This window comes from Rhyacophila brunnea, unplaced genomic scaffold (assembly GCF_057557595.1).
Source record: "Rhyacophila brunnea isolate RB1 unplaced genomic scaffold, BYU_Rbru_1.0 scaffold_6, whole genome shotgun sequence".
In the NCBI taxonomy this organism is placed as follows: Eukaryota; Metazoa; Arthropoda; class Insecta; order Trichoptera; family Rhyacophilidae; genus Rhyacophila; species Rhyacophila brunnea.
Genome location: NW_028233276.1, coordinates 15,879,748 through 15,900,599, shown reverse-complemented (window position 1 = coordinate 15,900,599; position 20,852 = coordinate 15,879,748). Strand labels below are relative to the sequence as shown.

The 20,852-nt window shown below is 35.0% G+C and overlaps 1 protein-coding gene across 3 annotated transcripts in view; it reads left to right on the top strand.

Annotated features, from left to right (window-relative positions):
- Positions 1–19,488: 19,488 nt before the first annotated feature.
- LOC147065272 (putative fatty acyl-CoA reductase CG5065) overlaps positions 19,489–20,852 on the top strand; it is a 179,532-nt gene continuing 178,168 nt past the window's right edge. For all 3 annotated transcript variants that reach the window (XM_085956404.1, XM_085956402.1, XM_085956403.1), the window contains exon 1: positions 19,489–20,147. The gene's annotated coding sequence lies outside the window, so the exon portion shown is untranslated. The remainder of the gene's footprint in view (positions 20,148–20,852) is intronic.

The following is a 20,852-nucleotide window of genomic DNA, read 5'->3' as shown; positions in this document are numbered from 1 at the left end:
ATACCTTTTGGAACTCAGGTGTGTGTTGTGGAGTCCTTCATTCGGGTAGGTACTTCGATGTATTGGTGAGTTAGAGACAATATCTGTACCTCAGAGGCAGACGGATGCAACTCCGTTTTTGGGGAAAATGAGTTTTTTTAAGAATCGTCATGCTAAAGGCTTTATTTATTAGAGGCAGAGAGATGAAAGTCCTAGTTGCTATAATAAAAAAGATAGGCATAATATCATAAAGATGCAAATGCCATACCTACCTTGGAAGCAGAAGGATGCAAATCCAATAATCCACTAAGATGAAATTCTCTCAAACCGTGTGCAATATGTACTAGACGAGAACCAGCCAGGAGAACAAGCTTTAGAGGAGGATACAGCACTATGGACCATATCCAAGTCATCAGAGAAATCAGAGCGGTAACAGGAATACAAACTGCCGCTATCCAGATTATAAGAAAGTGTTCGATTCCATAAAGAAATTTTCAATACTCGATGCACTTAGAAATCAAGGAATCCCCGGGCGCTATATAAATATTTTCAATAATATATTATACAGTAGCGCAACAACATCTCCATAAACCATCGCGCATTTCCTATCAGAAAAGGAGTCCGACAAGGTGATACAATCTCACCTAAACTATTTACAGCTACCATTGAAGACTTATTCAGGCAACTTGACTGGAATGACAAGGGTCCCCATAAATGGAGTATACGTGAGTCATCTGCGCTTTCCCGATGACAATAAATAGTAGTTTGCAAGACTCAGAAGACCTCCAAAGCAGAATGCAGGAACTCGCTGGAGTAAGCAACAAAGTAGGCTTGAAAATAAATGTGTCAAAGAAGAAAGTCATGTTCAACTGCTTTGCGGGCCAAAAAGAGATCCTCATCAATGGCATTCAGCTCGAACAGGTGAAAAACTACATCTATCTGGCATAACAAGTGTCTATAGATGGATGTATATTTGATGAAATTGTTCGCAGAGTAAAGCTAGGCTGGAGTGCTTTTGGCCGCCTGAATAATTTCTTCAAAAATGACCTCCCACTGTGCCTAAAGCGCAAAGTGTTCAACCAGTGTGTGCTTCCCGTAATCACATGCGTGTGAAACATTGACCCTAAGTAAAAGAGAGATCCAGAAACTTAGAGAAGCACAACGTGGTCGGAGAGGTGCATGCTGGGCATAACGCGAAAGGAAAAAAAGAAAAAGAGGAATGAGTGAATAAGGAAGCAGACAAGGGTTTACGATGTAATAGAGTTCATTAAAAGTCTCAAATGCAGATGGGCTGGACACATAGCTCGAAGAAGAGACAATCGTTGGACAAATTTAGTCATCCAGTGGTATCCAAGAGGTACAAAACGTCCGCAAGGTAGACCTAGAGACCGCTGGATCGATGAAATGATAAAGTTCTGCGGAAGTACTTGGCAACGCAAGGCACAGAAACGAGAGAAGTGGAATCAGCTTGGAGATTAGCGAGGCCTTCATCCAGCAGTGAATAGATTCAGGCTGATGATGATAATGATGACATAATAAAATTTAAAAAAAAAAATGCTTTGCTTTGTTATATTTATACCTATAATTTTTTTAACTTATAAATTGTTTTATTTTGGCTAGGTAAATAAGATACAAATCCACATTAACAAAATATCTTTAGAGGCTGAAGGATGTAAATCCACACTAGGTACGTTTTTTATTTTATTTTTTTTAGATATAAAATTGTATTATATTTATTCCTTTCTTACATGTTCCAGAAGTACTTTAATTGAATTAGAATACAAAAAATAATGATCATTCTATGTATAATTTCTTGGAAGTTATTCCTATTATTGGAGTTTTCGTTTAAAATAAAAATTGTTTTTTGGCTCTCCTGAATAATTGGGTATTTGGCACTTTGCCTCTGAGGTACAGATATTATAACGGGCACAAATATAGTAGTAGTAAAGTACATAGATGTTTATTTTATAATTCCGCGCAGAATTTTGTTTTATTACAAAAGCATGGACAAACATTGATTTTAAAACGGTTCGCCGGGAACTTTCACTTTTGCACGGCACTGCCAATTTAAGGGTTGATTAATTTTTGTCACATTTCACAGCATTCATTTTTATTACATCGAGACGGGTGGGGTTTACATTGCGATGGTGTATCCGCTGCGTGGGCAGCGGATACTCGCGTGGTGCCTACCAGCTTCACGATTATCTTTCTACTTCAGTGGGTCTATTCTATGCTTATCGACCGCTAAAGTGATAAAGTGAAAAATATTATCAAACTTAGGGTAGGTTTGTATCAAAATATTAGCACTTATTGCAACAATAAAAACCGGCTTCGTGTAATTGTTACAATAAGTGCTAATATTTTGATACCTACAAACCTACCCTAAGTTTGATACTATTTATCAATTTAGTGTTCGATAAGTATAGAATAGACCCACAGGAGGGGTGAATTTCAGACTGACTGATCTTTCAAAAAGCGTCTTCCCGCTCGTAAGATGCGGGAGAGGGGCTGGCGGTGTGCTTCCTAAATTTCGGACAAATGTAAACTGCAATCGCCTCGGCGACTTCAACGGTAATTTTTTTGCTTTCTCCGTCGGGGTCGGATGTATTTTTACCGAGAAGGGCAAACAGGTAGTTTGGGGACGCTGAGAAACCTCATGTTCGTTTGCGAAATATTTATTTTATAATATTTATCGGGGGTTGGAAACTTGCGGGGCATAGGTATAGTGATTTTACGAGACGGTAGTCGATGTTTTATGTAAGGTTTCTGATATAGGATTGGCGACGTCTCTTCGCGAGAGGTTGTATTTGGTGTCAGTACCTATTAGAGTTCGCTAATAGCTTCAAATAGAAGTGGGCTGGACACGTAGCTCGAAGAAGGGACAATCACTGGACAAATCTAGTCATACAGTGGTACCAAACGAGGAGGTACAAGAGGTACAAAACGTCCGCAAGGTAGACCTAGAGGCCGCTGGATCGATGAGATGATTAAGTTCTGCGGAAGTACGTGGCAACGCAACGCACAGGATCGATTTATTGAAAAAAAAACCTACTGTTTACTACATAGTGTTAGCTAATAGACCCATAATGGGTGTGCAGGAGTGTCGTGTGTGGTATTGCAATTTTGATAGCTCTGATGATACCTACCTATCTATATTAAAAACTGTTTACGAATTACGAAACACATAACCCTTAGAAGTAGATAGAAGTACCTAAATACAATTTTGAAACAGTAAATGTCATTATTTTTGGGATGTTCCGAATCGACAGTATCTATGGACCGCACGACACTGATAGGTATATAGCTAAGTAGGTATGTATTTTACCCATTCCCAACAACCCAAAAAATCACGTCTGTGACAATATTTGTCAATGAACTTTTTTATTAGGCACAGTACCTATTTCATTTATGCTATCTTTCCCATTAGGGGTCATCCATATTATCTATATTATGATGTCACCCCCTTTAGGGATTGCAATACCGAATGAATATATCAATACCGGTATTTCGGTATTTCTTATTGAATGCCGGTATTAGTCAAAACTTATTATCTAAAAAAAGAAGTACATATCAATAAATATAACTATTAAAATCTATTTGAAATACTATTTTTTTGCAAGCTACCTACATTTATTATGTTGACCTTTATAAATACTTATGTATAGATGATTATATTTTAGAACTGTTAATTTTTACAAAATACTAGTCGGGGTACAGGAAAATTTCTCTGAAATACAACGTTTGTTGGATGTACTTACTATCAACGTTGGATCAATAGTTATAGAATAATTGGAGACATTTGCCACGAATGTTTTTTTTTTCGAAATATGTTAATTCATCGCGACAATTCTATAAGTATATTTGAGGGATTTCGTTTTTATGGATTATTATGTAATTTTTGTTGGTTTCAGTCAATATATTTGCGTTTTAGCAGCATAAAATTAATACACTATATAATATGAAGCGCCTAGTTTCAAAAGCTCCTAAAACGACTTTTGACAGTTCTGAGAAAAATGAGAAAAAGTCATAGGTATCTATTGAATGCGTGAACTTTAAGTATTTATTATTTGATTTATACACTATAAAAAGTATACTCACTTTTTGCATATTTTACTGAGAGCATAATATATTAAAAATCAATTGATTTTCATTTTAGGGGACTTTGAAACTCAACTACCATTTTAGGGGCTTTTGAAATTAACATGTATGATTTTAGGGGGTTATGAATCTTACATTATAGCAATGGCGCACGAGGAAATAGCAAAAGGCGTCCTGTGGTTATATTTATTGGAGAAAAAATAAATATGTTTTGCACAAATTAAAAAAATATTTATTCGAAGTAGGTACCTAACTAAAATTAACAATATAAATTATGTTAACGATATAGAATTTACTATTGTATACTAACATACATATTATATAATTAAAAATATTACAAATAATAATGAAATAGAACAGTAGTCTATACTTATATATAAAAATGAATGTTTGTTTGTCCCGCATGCGTTCCTATACCATTCATCCGATTGCGATGAAACTTTGGTGAGTTATTATGTGCACACCCGCGAAGGTTTTTGAATTGGAAAAACTATATTTTTCTTCTTCTTCTTCATTCTATCTTATTTTATTCATATGACTCCTATACCATTCATCCGATTGCGATGGAACTTTCTTCAATTTATTGTGCGTACACCTGCAAAGGTTTCTAAATTAGAAAAATCATCATCATCTTCTTCTTCTTCATTTCTTCTTCTTTTATTCGTATGGTTCCTATACCATTCATCCGATTGCGACGAAACTTTCGTCAGTTGTTGTGCGCACACCCGCGAAGGTTTCTAAATTAGAACTATCATCTTCTTCTTCATTCTATCTTCTTTTATTCGTATGGTTCCTGTACCATTCATCCTCATACCAGAAGAAGAAGGAGATGGTTATACTAATTCAAAAATCTTTGCCGATGTGCGCACAATAACTGACGAAAGTTTCATCGCAATCGGATTAATGGTATAGGAACGCATACGAATAGAAGAAGATGGAATAGAAGAAGAAGATGGTAATACTAATTCAAAAATCTTTGCGGGTGTGCGCATAACAACTGACGAAAGTTTCATCGCAATCGGATGAATGGTATAGGAACCATACGAATAAAAGAAGATAGAAGGAAGGAGAATAAGAAGATGATTTTTCTAATTCAGAAACCTTGGCAGGTGTGCACACAATAACTGACAAAAGTTTTATCGTAATCGGATGAATGGTATAGGTATAGTGTACATATAATTATTTATATTCTAGTTAGTGATTGTCCATCCTTTATATTTTGTTATTATGCATTTTTAAATATTTGTGTAGAAAATAATAAGTTGGTAAAACCGGTCCTGATCATTAATAAAATATGTGAATAAAGTATTAAGTCAATAGGTACATATTTAACGTTTTCAAACGTAAACTGTAATTATTTTAAATCAAGTAATTTTATAATCAACAATAGGGACAGTATGACGAGACACCACTGTATTATTGGACAAATAACACGCAGAAATTGTCAATATTCATTTAACGTTTTTGGCGTTCGATATTGATTGACTTCCCATATTTATTTTATTTGTAAACGCTTCCTTGACTCATTGGGCTTACGTTTCGACGTTTTAAATTAATCAGTTCAACATTCATTAAACATATCGAAAAATCTATTAACCTACAGAGCGATCAACACGAAGTCACTTTAATTTTGTTCAGGCAGACATATTGAAATCCGTATCACATGACCATCAGAGCAGCCGCTGATTGGCTTATTCATTTTAGGGGGATTTGAAATTCACACGCCAACTGTTTTAGGGGGTTTTGAAATTAATCCTATTTTTTGATAATACATATTGACGGGTTTAGGCCTTTTTTGAAACTATAACTTTGTCCAACATATTTTTATTATTTTATTTTGACCGTGTCCGATCCTAATAAGATCATATGGGCCTCCACAGAGTAGAGGTTTGTATTAACAGATTTTGTTTTTTACGAGAAATGGATGTCAGCCACTTGCTCAACCTATTAGGTCCATACCCTGACTCACACACAAAATGGAAAACAATATGTGCACTTGCCAGACCCAGGATTCGAACCTGGGACCCACGGCGTGATAGTCCAACGCTTAAGCCGCGCGGCCACCGCCAAAAACATATATCTAAATATATATCTAACTCAAAATTTTATGAAAACCGTTTTAGGGGCTTTTGAAACTAGGCGCTTCATATTTATACAATATAAGTAGTAAATACTTAATGAAAAAATAACATTATTTCATTTTCGAAAACATGAACGTGTATGCTTTCTTAATACCGAAAATACCGGTATTTCGGATTTTTGAAACCGGTATTTCGGTATCGATAAATAATTGAATACTGGTTTTGAAATACCGGTATTGAAATCCCTAACCCCCTTATAACGGTTTCATACGGAAGATTGGCATATGATCCGATACATGTATTGAGGGGTATGATGAATACAGGATCTACAGTGATACAATTATTAATTGGAGTCTTTCACGCAGGAATATTCACGTTAGTAAGTGGACGCAGTATCCGTTACACCTGTCTCGTCTGCCCCGTACCTATATAAAATCTGACGTCATAAAACTAACATAAAATGTTATGTAATTTAGACAACGAGGGTACTATTATTAATAATATTATGACGATCTGGGGTCAAAGACACCGAAAATATTGTGACATCATTCATGAACGATCCCTCATTATAACGGATTTGAGAGAATAACTGACGTGTAATTTTTTTATTTAAATTCATTGATATATCAATGTTTAAATTACATTTTTTGCATGATAATTCATTCAGAATCTAGTTATTTAATTAAATTATAAATTATTAAATACATTAGGTAGGTATTTCATATGAAAATCATTTGAAATATTATGTAATATAATCCTAGAAATTCTGGATTTGCTATCAAGGGAAATTCCAGAATTACGACTAATTCACTTCGTGTTTTACGAGCATAACAAGGATTGAAAAATAGACCACCTGGATCATGGCCCCCATAAAAGGGGGGCTGACAGACCTCTAGCATAGGGGCCCGGGCTTAGGAAGGGCCCGGCGTGTCGAGTCGACCAGATACACGCATCACAAATTCTCACTAATATTAAAAAAGTCGCCTGCGGCGCTATATTCCTCCATTAATATTGATTTGATTGTACGATACAATTTTTAATTGTGTATCAATACTCGACAACTCCATAATTCAAATGGATGTATTAAAATTTACAAAAAAAAACGCTAAATATACACAATAATTTTACCGCGTACACCACTGGGGGCCCGCTTCAGGATGTGGGGGCCATGAACTGTATAGTTGAAATTGTACGTACAGTGGTCATTCGAGGTAGGAAATTTGACAGGAATGTAGCTCTTGACCAAAAAACATGGTGTTTTTGAAACAAAGTTATTTTTTTTAAATTCTACTTTAATTGAGTCATTTATGCTAACATCCGTTTTAGGCTGTAAATCCTTCTTCGGAATGGTCGACCATAACCATGGTTATAATATATAATGCTATAGCGAATCAAAGAAGAATAATTAACAAAAATAGCTTTGTTTCAAAACCTTTTCAAACTTGTTTTGAAAAGTTCTACCAGTAAACACCAGTTCAATTAATAAAAAAACAAGGTCCTCGTCGATCTGAGTGACGCGCGGTCATTTTGTAAATTTTGATGTTTACGTACGAAATCTGGCTCGGTTTGTAATTACTTTATACATAATAATATTAGATATTACTTTGCCTTATCAGCGATTTCCAAACTGGGAGGCGCGAAAAGTTTAACTGATATATAGATACCTACCTACTGGAAACTAGTTTTCAGTTTGTAAGTTTCATAAAACAGAGTAAAACCCTAGTTCAATTTTGGTTGAATCGAAGTCAGGGCTTGAAATGGAACGGAACGCACCGGAGCGCCGTTCCGGCTCGTGAAATTTGTAAAATTATCGCTCCGTCTCGTGGAAAAAATATGTTGACCGTCTGAGCTAGATAGACCATAGAATAGAACATTTGACACACTTATTTTCATAAAATACACATACGATTTGATGACTATGTAAATATCTTCAGAAAATTTATCGAGCGCTCCGGTTCGTAAACTTTTCCATTTCGAGCGCTGATCGAAGTGAACAATATAATACTTTGTTAAGAAAAGAAAGTACTCCTGCCATTCGTAACATCATATTAAATGCGAAATGGGATTAGCTGTAATGAAATCCATAATACCTATATCGAGCCTATTATAGTGATACAAAAAGAGTTGCCAGTAGTACTCTCCTCAACTTCTCAATGTCACCTTGATTTGATAACTCTGTGCTAATAAACAAACACATCGATCGCATTAAAACTAAATAAATATTATACCTACTTCTGTATATTAAAACCTTGTTTAATTAATTAAGTTTTTTGTATTTTTTGTTGTATTAATACATTTTTTGTGTCTGTATTATTTTATGAAATAAAGAGGGTGGCGTAGTAACATAAAGCTTAGAAACCACTGCCTTATACTAACAATTATTGATATATTATCAAATTAAAGCTAGTTAATCAAGAAATTTAACCGCCAATACTAATTAACTATTTATTTTAATAAAAAAAAAATCTTCCATAATTTTACATATTATTAAGGTCCCTAGGTTACATAATATACTGCGTATGATTCGTTGTTAATTTTATTATTGTGCTTACTCTCAATTTTTTCTCTAAGGTTCGTATAGGAGGTATGGACGCTAAACCAAGAGATGTCACGGACACGGAGAGTTAAGGCTTTCAAGATATGATTGTATACAGGGCTCGAAATGGACCGGAACGCACCGGAGCGCCGTTCCTGTTCGTGAAATCGGTAAAATTATCGCTCCGTCTTGTGGAAAAAATAATTTGACCGAATGAGCTAGATAAGCCACATAATAGAAAATCTAATACTTATTTTTATAAAAAACACATAGAATTTGATAAATATGTGATTATCTTCAGAAAACTGTCGACCGCTCCGGTTCGTAAATTTTTCCATTTCGAGCGCTGATTGTATAGACGCATCATCAAAATTCCTTGGACTGACCGGGTGACAAAATATGTTGAAGTTCTCAATCGAATGGGAAAGGACAGAGAATTTATACGTCTAGCATCAAAACCAAAAAATTACAGTACCTCGATCACATTATGAGAGGACAAAAGTATAGTATTCCACAAAAGATCCATCCAAGAAAATACCTTCTCTCACTAGGGGATGGCGCGATAAGAAGGACGTAATAACTAATTTACTTTAAATTTAAATAATAATATTAATTTATTTGTTATAATTCAAAATGACGGATTATACATACAACTATCTATTTAGTATTTAACAGATTTTATTTTTAAATACATATAATGGAATCTTGTCGCATCACGAATAGGTTCCGTAACAGATTTTTTTAACGTTAAATGGACATTTAGCGTTATTAGATCCACAGACAGACGTGAATTTGCCAGACCCGAGATTCGAACCCGAGTCCCATGAAACCCGGCACGCTACCGCTCGGTCATCAGAGGCGCTTTAATTAAAATTTAATTACAAAAAATATCAGGAAACGGTTGAAAATTATATATTTTATTTACCTCTTAGAAGCTTTTTGAAGAATTCGTTACACAATTTTGTAGGTACCAGTTTTTGGAGGTACATACAGCATGGCCCCCACAAAGGGGGGCTGACAGGGCACTAGCCTGGGGGCCCGGGCTCAAGAAGGGCCCGGCGTGGCGATTCGACCAGATAAGTGATATAAACACAAATCACAAATTCTCTCTAATAGTAAAAAAAGTCGCCTGCGGCGCTATTTTCCTTCGGTAATGTTGTTACTTAAAATTATGGGGTTGTACGATACAATTTTTAATTCTGTATCGATACTCGACAACTCCATAATTATTCAAATGGAAGTATTAAACTATACAAAAAAACACTAAATATACACATTAATTTCACCGCGTACACCATTTGGAAAACTCTACTGTAGAGCGTCACACTGCCTTTAGCGATAGGTAGGGGGGCCCGCCAAAAATCCTAGCCTGGGGGCCCGCTTCAGGATGTGGGGGCCATGACCTATAGTCATACACTATGAGATATTTTAATGAATATGAAGATTGGTATCCACAAACGTAATGTTTATTATTATTTAGCACGTAGGTATATATAGCGTCGTTTTTCATTGAAGGCTTACTGATGACATCCCTCGCCAAAATTTCGCCTTGTAGGTATACTGCGCAAAATTGATTTACAAAAGAAATAGGTACCAATGCTCGTACCTATACCCATAATAATTATAATGACATTAAAGTTGACAGCCTTTAAAAATTCAATAGCCAAAGAAAAATAAACATTGTATTGAATTTATGTATACATATACCACGTGACCTTACCTATACCTATAGCTGTTTTCTCGAAAAGGATTTCGTCAGAGTTGAACATATGGTCAAGATACGACTGTATTATAATATTGTATGTAAGCTCTCCACATACCTACAGTTGGTTTAATATGGTTTTATAATTGGGTGTGCGCAGGATCCAAGGGAGAAGATGCAGGGTGCGGTGAAATACCCGAAAAATAAAATCTTTTTTTATAAGTAACATTGTTTAACAGATTATATTAAATCCAACTATGTACATAAACTGAATGCTACGTGAAATAAACGAATCATTTACTATGTTACTTAAGTACCTGGTACCTGCCAAACTGTGTGTTATTTCTCTTTAGTGTACCGTGAGTAAGTAGAGTTGGGTCTCGAGAAATTTTCCATCCCGAATCTCGAGAATTTAAATTTTTAACATTTTGGGAATTCCCGAATCTCGACAAACTTTTCTTGAGATTCGGGATTTCTTTATTATCAAATATTAATTGAAAAAAAACGATTTTTTAATTGAAATATATTAAAAAACGAACTTTTATCGCCGTTTAAAAACGAACTAAATGTATATATGACAAAAGTGGACAGAAAGCACAAAACGTTTAAAGACTGATCGGGGCATTTAACATAATTAAGCCAACGTCGACTAAAAATGAGCGCAATTTTTCAACATCAGGGAATTTTGTGTCTCAAAAGCGTACGCTATTGTCAGACGCAGCCTTTGACAGTCTGGTTTTTTGAAATTCTATTTTTTAATAGAGTTAATCTTCTTACTTAAATAAAAAAAACATATTTTTTTGAAATTTGAGTGAGATTTGCTCGGGAAATACCCAACTCTAGCCGTGAGGGGCGTTTTAGGAGCGCCGCGTTAGAAGAAATCTACCGATTGTAGATGAGGAATCAGGTGTTTATTTACCTAATTTAATAAAATCAATTGCATCCTTCTCATTATAGTGAAGGGGGCACAACCGATTTGAAAGAAGGGCCAATAATTTATCCATTTTATAATATTTTACGGACCGCAGTGGGTAAAAGTGTTGAAAAATAATAATATATTATACTAGACGAGACATAATATGTCTCGAATAAAATATATTATATTTTATTATTTTAAATTTGATTGTAATGTTACATTTATTATCAGCTACTCCAATCACTCTCCATTCTGCATTACGTAGGTACATATAAGTATATTTGTACGATAGAACTTATTATAGGTATAGGAAATTAGAATTTTGTCGAATTCAATGAAAGATTTGGTGATGAAGTATTTGTTATTTTGGGCTGCGGTTTGCGCATCACTGATAGTGGAACAACTTATCATTGGAATTGAGCAGATTGCGATTTCTTCTACTGCGCACGAACAAAATCTGTTAATACAAACCTCTACCCTGTAGAGGCCCATATGATTCTATTAGGATCGGACATGGTCGAAGAGATAATCATATTTTCTGTCAAAACTATCGAACTTCACGCTTATGTGATGTGTTTATAATACAATTATTATCTATATTACCTACATTTGTATATACTGTATTATATTGCAGATAACACAATATTATTTTATTGTTGCCCATATATTTATGGTGGTACGTATTTCATTTTATAGGGGATTTTTGTTTGGTATACTATAGAACAAATTTCCCTTCTCTAGTGTTGTGCTGTTAAGTAAAAAGGTTTGGCAAAAGGCTGTACTTATCAATATGCATTCTAATGGATTCAAGCTCTGTACTAATATTATCAATATGCGGTAAAATGAAGACTGGTAACGCTAATTACATATATAGTTGTCATAGCCGTCATATTCATAGCATTCTTGAATTATGGGTCGATTATCTGGTGTCCTTATGAGGTTTCCTATAAGCTTAGAACGCTTCCAGAAGAAATTTCTTCGATGTCTTTATTTTAAGACATTTAACTATTTTTCTTTCGATAATTCGTCAGATGATTATTTTTCGACTGCCTTTCTACAAGGCATGCTTACTTTTCAGTTTTCACTCTCTTGAATCTCGTCGGTCTCTTCTGCTCTTGAAACACTTTTGCCTGTTATCGCGAGGGATGGTTTCCAATCCTGGTGTCCTATTGAATTTGAATTTACATGCGCCTGTCAATTACCTACGTGGTCGCAACCATGATTTATTCTGGATTGGAACCGTTTCCTCGTGTCAAGCCTATCAGGCACCATTAGCGAGGGGTGCAAGATTAGTAAATGCGCTCCCTAAAGACATATACATTTTAAATGATGTACTTTGCATTTTGTTTTCAAAAATTATATTTTTCTGTATTAAATTGTCCTTAAGTAGGTATGTTTTGATTTTTTTTTTTTTTGTTATTATTATTATTGTTATTATATATTTTTTTCTATATTCTCTTCTTCCCTCTTGTGAGGGTAATATTTGACTTATAATGTAAATCTCATGTTGTGTACGTCTTGAATTTAGATTTGTTATGTCCACAATGTTTTGTATTCTTAAATAAATAAATAAATTACAGTGATACTAAACGAACACAGAGCCACCCTAAATCCCGCTGGCTAGACGAACTCGGTGGATGTATGTGTCAGCGAAGAAGTAAGTACCGAGAAGAGTGGAGGGTGTTAGAGGAGGCCTTTATCTCGCAATTGATCGACCCCAGTTGATGATGAAGATGATAATTGTATAAATGAGTTTGAAATCTGTGTATTACGACTCATCGACGAATCACAGATTTATATAAATATACCGAAAATTGCAACCTCAATATAATGAGGGATAAACAGTTTATTCAAAAATGTAAAGCTTTGTCTAAGGGCACCAGAAATGTCAAACTGCTACCATTATAAATAAAAAGGAAAGGGGTTTTTAATAATTGATTGATTAATGCGATGTTTAATAAATATTGGTCCATATGAATACTACACATTACTATGGTTTTCGAGGTTTCTAATCTGATGTATTGTAGTTATCACGCGCGCACAAAAAAACTGGTTTGTGGGGTTCATTTTCAAAAATATAAATATTTTTTTATTGATTTTGAGGGCGGCGGGTGGGGGCGGGAGACTACGAAAATCTAGCGGGTGCCACTGAATTCCTCATTTACTTCGCCAACTACTTATAGCTTCTCGTCGCTTCAATCTCACTTTTTCAGGAACATTCCCCATACTCAGACACACCGTATTTTGAGTCTAGCGATAAACACTTAGCCTGCATGTATAACTATGGGTGTATTATTGCGAGCTGTTGCATCCACGTGGCGCGTGGCTCAACGGTAATTATAAGGATTGTTAGTGTCCGTTTGTGTCGTCCGCGCTGCCTTGTCTTTCAGACATGCCGTATCTGAATATTATAGAAAACATCAGATGTCCCAGATAGGCCTTTCTAGATAGGGTCTTCCAGTGGCCACATGTCTTGCATGACGTAGAATGCCGAGAGGAGTAGGGCCAACCCGTTAATAGGCTGTTCGGCAAGCATATCATCCGAGCTCAGAGTAATAATATAAAGAGAGTGGCTATTGTTCGGCAAAATGAAGCCGTGTTTCTTGCGTATAACGCACAGTAGAACCTCAATTTTATTATTATTAACTTAACTATGAAACGTTATACCATCATGTTGCTTCTCAGTACGGTTACCTTGAACACAATATAGTTAACCATATTTTCTACTAAATTAAACTACTAAATTAATTACCATTAACTTTATATTTAACACAAAAACAATATATTTCAGCAACATGTGCTCCCAGTTTTTAAATGAATGCAATCATTCAAATCAATATTTACCGGGGACGTTTCCAAAAAATATTTAATTCAGCCGTAGAAATTCTATCTTACTCTAACGCATACTGTGGTGATATAAGTGTGCCGAATGCTTTCTCATTCGCACTTATCGTTCGTTTTTGTTCCGGCCTTGCATACGGGCCACTATCCTCAGTCATGAGGTCCTGACGAAGAAGAAGTAATATTCCATTTACTTAAATAGATTGTATTTTTTTCGTTTCTGGGGGGGGCGGGGGTTTCAGCCCCTCTTGTGTGCGCGATTAGTAGTTGTCAATATTTAGGTAGCGCATCTGATGCCATTATCGTTATAAACATATTTTTCATACCTAGCTCTTTTAAAATATAGTTTTTTGGATTTGCTGCTCAGAGTCAACATTTTTTGGGGTTTTTTGAGGTTTTCACGCGAAAAAGTTGGAAACCCTCGGTAATAGAATATGCACAAGATTCCACATAATATTGTTGTAGAACAGGAGGAGAAGAATATAATATTCCGATGTAAAGAGAATGAATTTAACATTGGTGATTGTAAATTTCACGCAAAACCGGCATAGAATTGTGAAGATCGAAAGTTGAATTGAAGTGTCAAATAACACTAAACTTAGTTTTATAATAATTTTTATTATCTCTAGCCCACTCCCTAGGTCAGAGTTTACTAGTCAATTGTGGGGCGCGACTCCCCGGGGGTAGAGTCACCTTGTCAGGGGCGTAGCGGCTATGTAATTAACACAATTTGCTCCACGTGGAAAACGCGTTTTTAAATTAAATAAAAAGTATTGAAGCTATAGTTATTAATAATCATCATCATCAGCAGCCGGGGTCAATCCACTGCTGGATGTAGGCCTCCCCAAGCTTCTTCCAACTCGCTAGGTCCTGTGTAATTCGCTGCCATGTATTTCCGCCGAACCAGTTCGTCAATCCAGCGACTTTTAGGGTGGCCGTTTCGTGCCCCTTGGGTAACACTGGATGACGGCATTTATCCAGCGGCCGTCCTTTCGGCGAGCAATGTGCCCCGCCCATCTCCATTTCAGCTGTTTGGCAACGTCTATTACATCACGTACTCCTGTCTGCTTCCTAACCCATTCGTTTCTCTTACGGTCCTTTCGCGTGATGCCCAACATACACCTCTCCATGCCTCGCTGTGCGACTCTTAGCCTATGGACATCTCTCGTGTTGAGGGTCCACGTCTCGCAGCCATACGTGAGCACGGGTAGCACACATTGGTTGAACACCCTTATTAATAATAAATTAAATTAAATATCGGTGATTTCATAATATTTGTTTTTGGCCGGTATTTTGTCTATTTCAATGGTATTATTTAAGTACAGATTGGAGGTTTTTTCTATGTCTGTTTCTGATTGCTTGTTCCGTTATAATTTAAAAAAAATAGTAGACCAGTTGGTGAATCTACGATACGCGTGGTATTTTTTAATTGTCATAGTATTGGTTATTAGGTGTCTTTTTGATATGCTTGCTTTATTTTTTCATTGACTTTCTTCCATTTGAAAAAAAAGTTTAATCGGCATCGTAAAGATAAATTCATAGCCAAATTAAAACGTCAAATTTTTTTCGAAATACTTATTAAATTATTTAAATAAGTAACTTATCAGCAACCCCAATTAATAATAACATTAATATAATACTAGCAGAGCCAACTGCTTTACTAGATATTGCAGGTCGTTTGGCGTTGGTCGTAGATTTTAATAAAATAAAAATAAAAATATATGAAACCCCATTCACTTGGCATGCTGGTTAGTGATTATTTTTAGAGGTGGGACAACTGGTCGATTTTGAAGACTAAGTATACTGACTACCAGTATAAAAAATACTTAGTATCGAAACTTATTCCAAAATACTTACGAGTATTTGGAATACTATATAGAGCGTTTGGCGTGCGTATGAGACAAAAGTTTCATACTTAACTGGAACTAAAACCAACTCCATATTAGTATTTGAAATACGTATCGGATCAGGGAACTCAGACTGTGTGTCGGCTTCAATAGAATCGCTAAAAATACGCTGAGCTCCGCTTTACGAAAAGTCCCATTTATTATAAAATTTTAAACAGATTTTAAATTTATGAGTTGTTTTTCTGTTAGGTTACAATATTCTTGTTAACAAAAATGAATAACAGTGATTTAAAAAAAAAAAAAAAACAAGTTTTGAGCGGTCATATAACCAGCCTAAGCCTGTGCGTCATCTCACCACTGTGCTGCGACACAAAATGTATGATCTATTATTCATACATTCGAACGCAATAGACTAATAAATTAAAATACACCTATATTCAAGTGCTATCTCGTTCGCGCGCATTTAATGTCAATAGTGTTGAAAGTCTACCAACTGGCGAGTGCACAGAACAGCGACTCGCGATGATATCATCACAAGTTTTCTGGAATAAGTTTATTGGGCCACACATACTGAGTATGGGTAGTTTCATCCGAAACTTGACTACACAAACTGGTGACAGTATTTCCAACTCACCTCTAATTACGTTACATGATAGGTAGTTTGGATGCAGTCATTGTTTTTCATGGACGGATTTATACAAAGTTTGACGCGATTTAATTGACCTGCGGATAGTAAAATAATACATTTTGTTTATTCAATAGAGCAAAATCCCATTAGATTGAATAAATAACTAAAACTATTTCTTGTAAAATGTCTTTTAAGAAACACCATTGTGAAAATTGTGTAAATGTCAATTTCGTTGATAATATTTTTGTGGAGGTAGTAGGAGCTTGTAGGAGTGTAAAATAACGAAGTGGTGTTTCAATAAGAAATTAGGTGTTATGCAAGAGATTTAAAAGTAATTATTATATGGATAAGGTAAATGATACACGACATATGAACGAAATACGTGTTATTTTTAATTGTATGAAATGATTGAGAATCTAAGTATTTTTCAATTGTTGAATTCTCGAGAATCGAAAAACTCAAATTTATTGTTTCAAATTTGGTGAAATTTACTAATTACAAATTCAAGACATTCACAAAGCGGCATGAAATATCAAACAAATGTATTATACAATATTAAAAAACCAAATAAATATAAACAGTAGGCATTCGATAAACGGTATCATCTATAAAAAGTGTAAGATATAATATAATGTGTATAGATTATAAAGTAGGTACATGGAAGTATAATATAAAAGAAGAATTCAATATCCGAAGCTATTTGGTTGAATATAGTTATTGGACGCCCAATTGACATTATCAATGGCAGGTTCTAAACCTTGGGAATACCTATAAACAACCGAAGATCCCGATTTTTAAGATAGTTTTAGTTATATAGCTATCGAGAATCGCAGAGTTCGTATTTGAACTCCGTATAAGTGGATTTTTCATACATTTATAATTATTAAAATAAAAAAATAACGTAGGTGTATGTAGCACCTACTTTTTTCGGCGGGGTATTGTGAACTGATTTTAAAGCAATGGTCATATGAGTAGACGACACCGGTCGTGATCTTTATTTATTTAAGCTAACTAAATAGGTAGGTAATTTTTTTTTTAATTAATATAATATTTTTGCACAAATAATTATTTAAATATTCTGAATTACTTATATCACTTACAGAAAACGAAGAATCTTTTGAAAAGATTAAAACTGATCACTTTTATTGTATAATAAAACGAAATATAAGTGAAATACATGGTAGGTAGGTAATATTGGAATGATTTATTCTCTAGCTAAAAAGCTCTCGTGAATTTTCTTCTATTTTTCAGTGCGGCTTTCCCGCGAGCTTTTTCAGCGTCGATGTGGCAACACTGCTAGGCGGACGCAGCGTTGCCGCGCCACCCTATTTTAGTCGTCACAGACATCGCCGTCGGCCCGAAAATAGTACCGGGAAGCGAGCGTCTTTAAGGTTGATATTCCCCTGGCGGAAGCTTCGTGAATTACCCGTTCCCTAATTTAATGCAATGCACGCACGGGATTGATCGGGGGAAATATTGCCAATGGTCTTGCAATGTATTGCGCCACATAAAGGGGTAGTGTCAGCTGAAGCATGCTGTGGAGATATAATACTTTACTTTGGAGGGCTTGTAATAAGGAGACAATAAGCAATTATCCCTCCCACCAAGGAAATGGAATAATTATTACTTCTAATTAGTTATTACTTATTCACTTAACTTATTACGCCCATTGTCTGTCATGCATATTAAAAAAATGTGAATTTTCCAGACTCAAGTGTGTAAAATAAATGAAGATGCAGGAAGGTAAAACCCGCGGGTCATTGAAACCGATCTTTATGGAAAGCTATAAAACTTTAATAAATTCATGAATACAATAATTATTAACAAGTAAATGGGTTAGGCTGGCTAAGTAGGTTAGATTAGGTTAGGTTACTCAGATCTTCCACTTTCTTTAAACTCAAATTTATTTATTTACATTATAGTGAACTTAAAAAATTGAAAATTCAACACGTTCACAACATGACATGGGAAAATAAACAAATATTAAAATTAAATAGAATTAGTAGAAAAACAGTGTAATAAAACAACGGCCACCATTACTATCCTCACGTAACTGGAATACCTCAATATCCAAAGTTTGGAAGATTTGGTTGAATAATTCTAACAATTACTTACAAGATTGCTATCTTGAATCATATAATTCCGGACCACAGGAGTACACAATATAAGGATAGCGAGCAAAACACCACAATAAAATAAATTAATTGTGATGTTTTTCAGTTTATTTTAACAATAAATGTCAACTTTCAATGGCTATTTTAAATGATGTGCAAATATGCAACAAAATATAAGATTCGAAAAAATATTTGGAGATCCGGCAAAAAGCCATTTAGGGATACTTTAAGGGATGATTTACACGTCTTAGGACAATATTGTGCACGCCACTGGCCTTCATAAATTTAAAAAAATCTCGATGCTAAAATTCATATTTTTATGAAATAGTTTTTTATGGTGTTCAAATTTATCTAAACAAATCATATTCAAAGGTATTATATTTAGAAATGGGCTGGACACATAGCTCGAAGAAAGGACAAAAGTTGGATAAATTTAGTCACCCAGTGGTATCCAAGAGGTACAAAACGTCCGCAAGGTAGACCTAGAGGTCGCAGGATCGATGAAATGATAAAGTTCTGCGGAAGTACGTGGCAACGCAACGCACAGCACCGAGAGAAGTGGAATCAGCTTGGAGAGGCCTTCAACCAGCAGTGGATTGATTCAGACTGATGATGATAATGATGATGATATTTAGAAGTACTCTTATGAAAGTGCTTCATCGAGAGCGAGAAATATTTCTGGAAATTTCGTACAATATGGACTTCCGGATTGTCGCCCTGTCTGGACGTCGCAGTATCTATATGCCATCCGAACAAAGATGGCTACGGAAAAGTCGAGTCGTGTCCCGCATCGATTTTTCATCACGCATAAAAATTAGTGCAAATGTGTCACAGGCGCCGCGGTGTGCACGGTCGTTCGGGATTTTTGTTTAGTTTTTAATGATAACCTCATCATAACGGCTACAGGCGGTCCGAATCGGCTGAAAATCGAGATGAAACGCCACGAAAAATCTCACTAGGGCGATGTACCGCGATCAAATTTGTGCCATATAATATAACGACTAACCCATTTTCAGGCCGACTACATTTAGGCTCGACCGCGCCTTTTTAATAATCATCTATTGTGCCAGTAATCATTTAAAATACATCCAAAATCACACCGTTTTCCCGTATTACATAAAAGTGATCCCGGAATGTATCGGGCTGGGTGAACCCAAAATTTCATAACCCCTCTAATCTATATACCTATTGGACCTATTAAAACAATTTTATTTTAAATCCGACAATATTCGCGTGAAATAAGTACTTCCGAAATATAAAACACGCACCATAACAGTGTTAAATATTTTTTTAATTAAAAAATACACATCTTTTGCAACGTATTGAAGAAAATTTGGATTTTTTTGGATACAGCATGATATTAAGAAATGATCTCCTACATTGATTTATTATCTTCAAAGAAATGGTAAGTCATCTTATTTATATAGTAAACTACACATTTATTATATTACCATCTTTTCAATTACATAAATAACATTATTTTATCAATTTTTTACAGGTACACACAGTTACATACGGCTTACCGATAGATAATTTTTAAAAGATGTGTGACTAATTCGGGTTAGTCGATTCAGTGAAAGGATGAATTTAAAAGATTCGTTTGTAAAAAAAAATATAAGAAAATTGTGGGCAGGGAAATTAATAGATTCGGAAAATTCTTTTTGCAATAGCGGATTTTTTTAAAAATAGTGGATGATTATCCGTTTGCATAAGCTCTAGGCGTGCGCCTACATGGGAAATTTTGATGGGGCGTCAATATGACAGTTGAACCATCTAAAAAAATACATGTGTTATAATAATACACTACTGCGGTATACCGACGATTATAATGAACAGTTATTTTAATATAACTATTTCTAAAGATAATAAATACAAGGTAATCCCTTTTTAGAATTTAACCGTTTCGTTTCGAATACATAAATAAAGTGACTTCCGTATAAAATTTAAATTTAAAACTATTTAAATTACTACGTTATGGGTAACGTCATAATATATTCTTAACAACAAAATTTTGATTATTAATATGGAGATTTTTGATTCGGATATAATACAATATCGCATCTATGGTGTTCTACTTGGTAGAGCGACCGTCTTTAAAACTGTGGGGGGC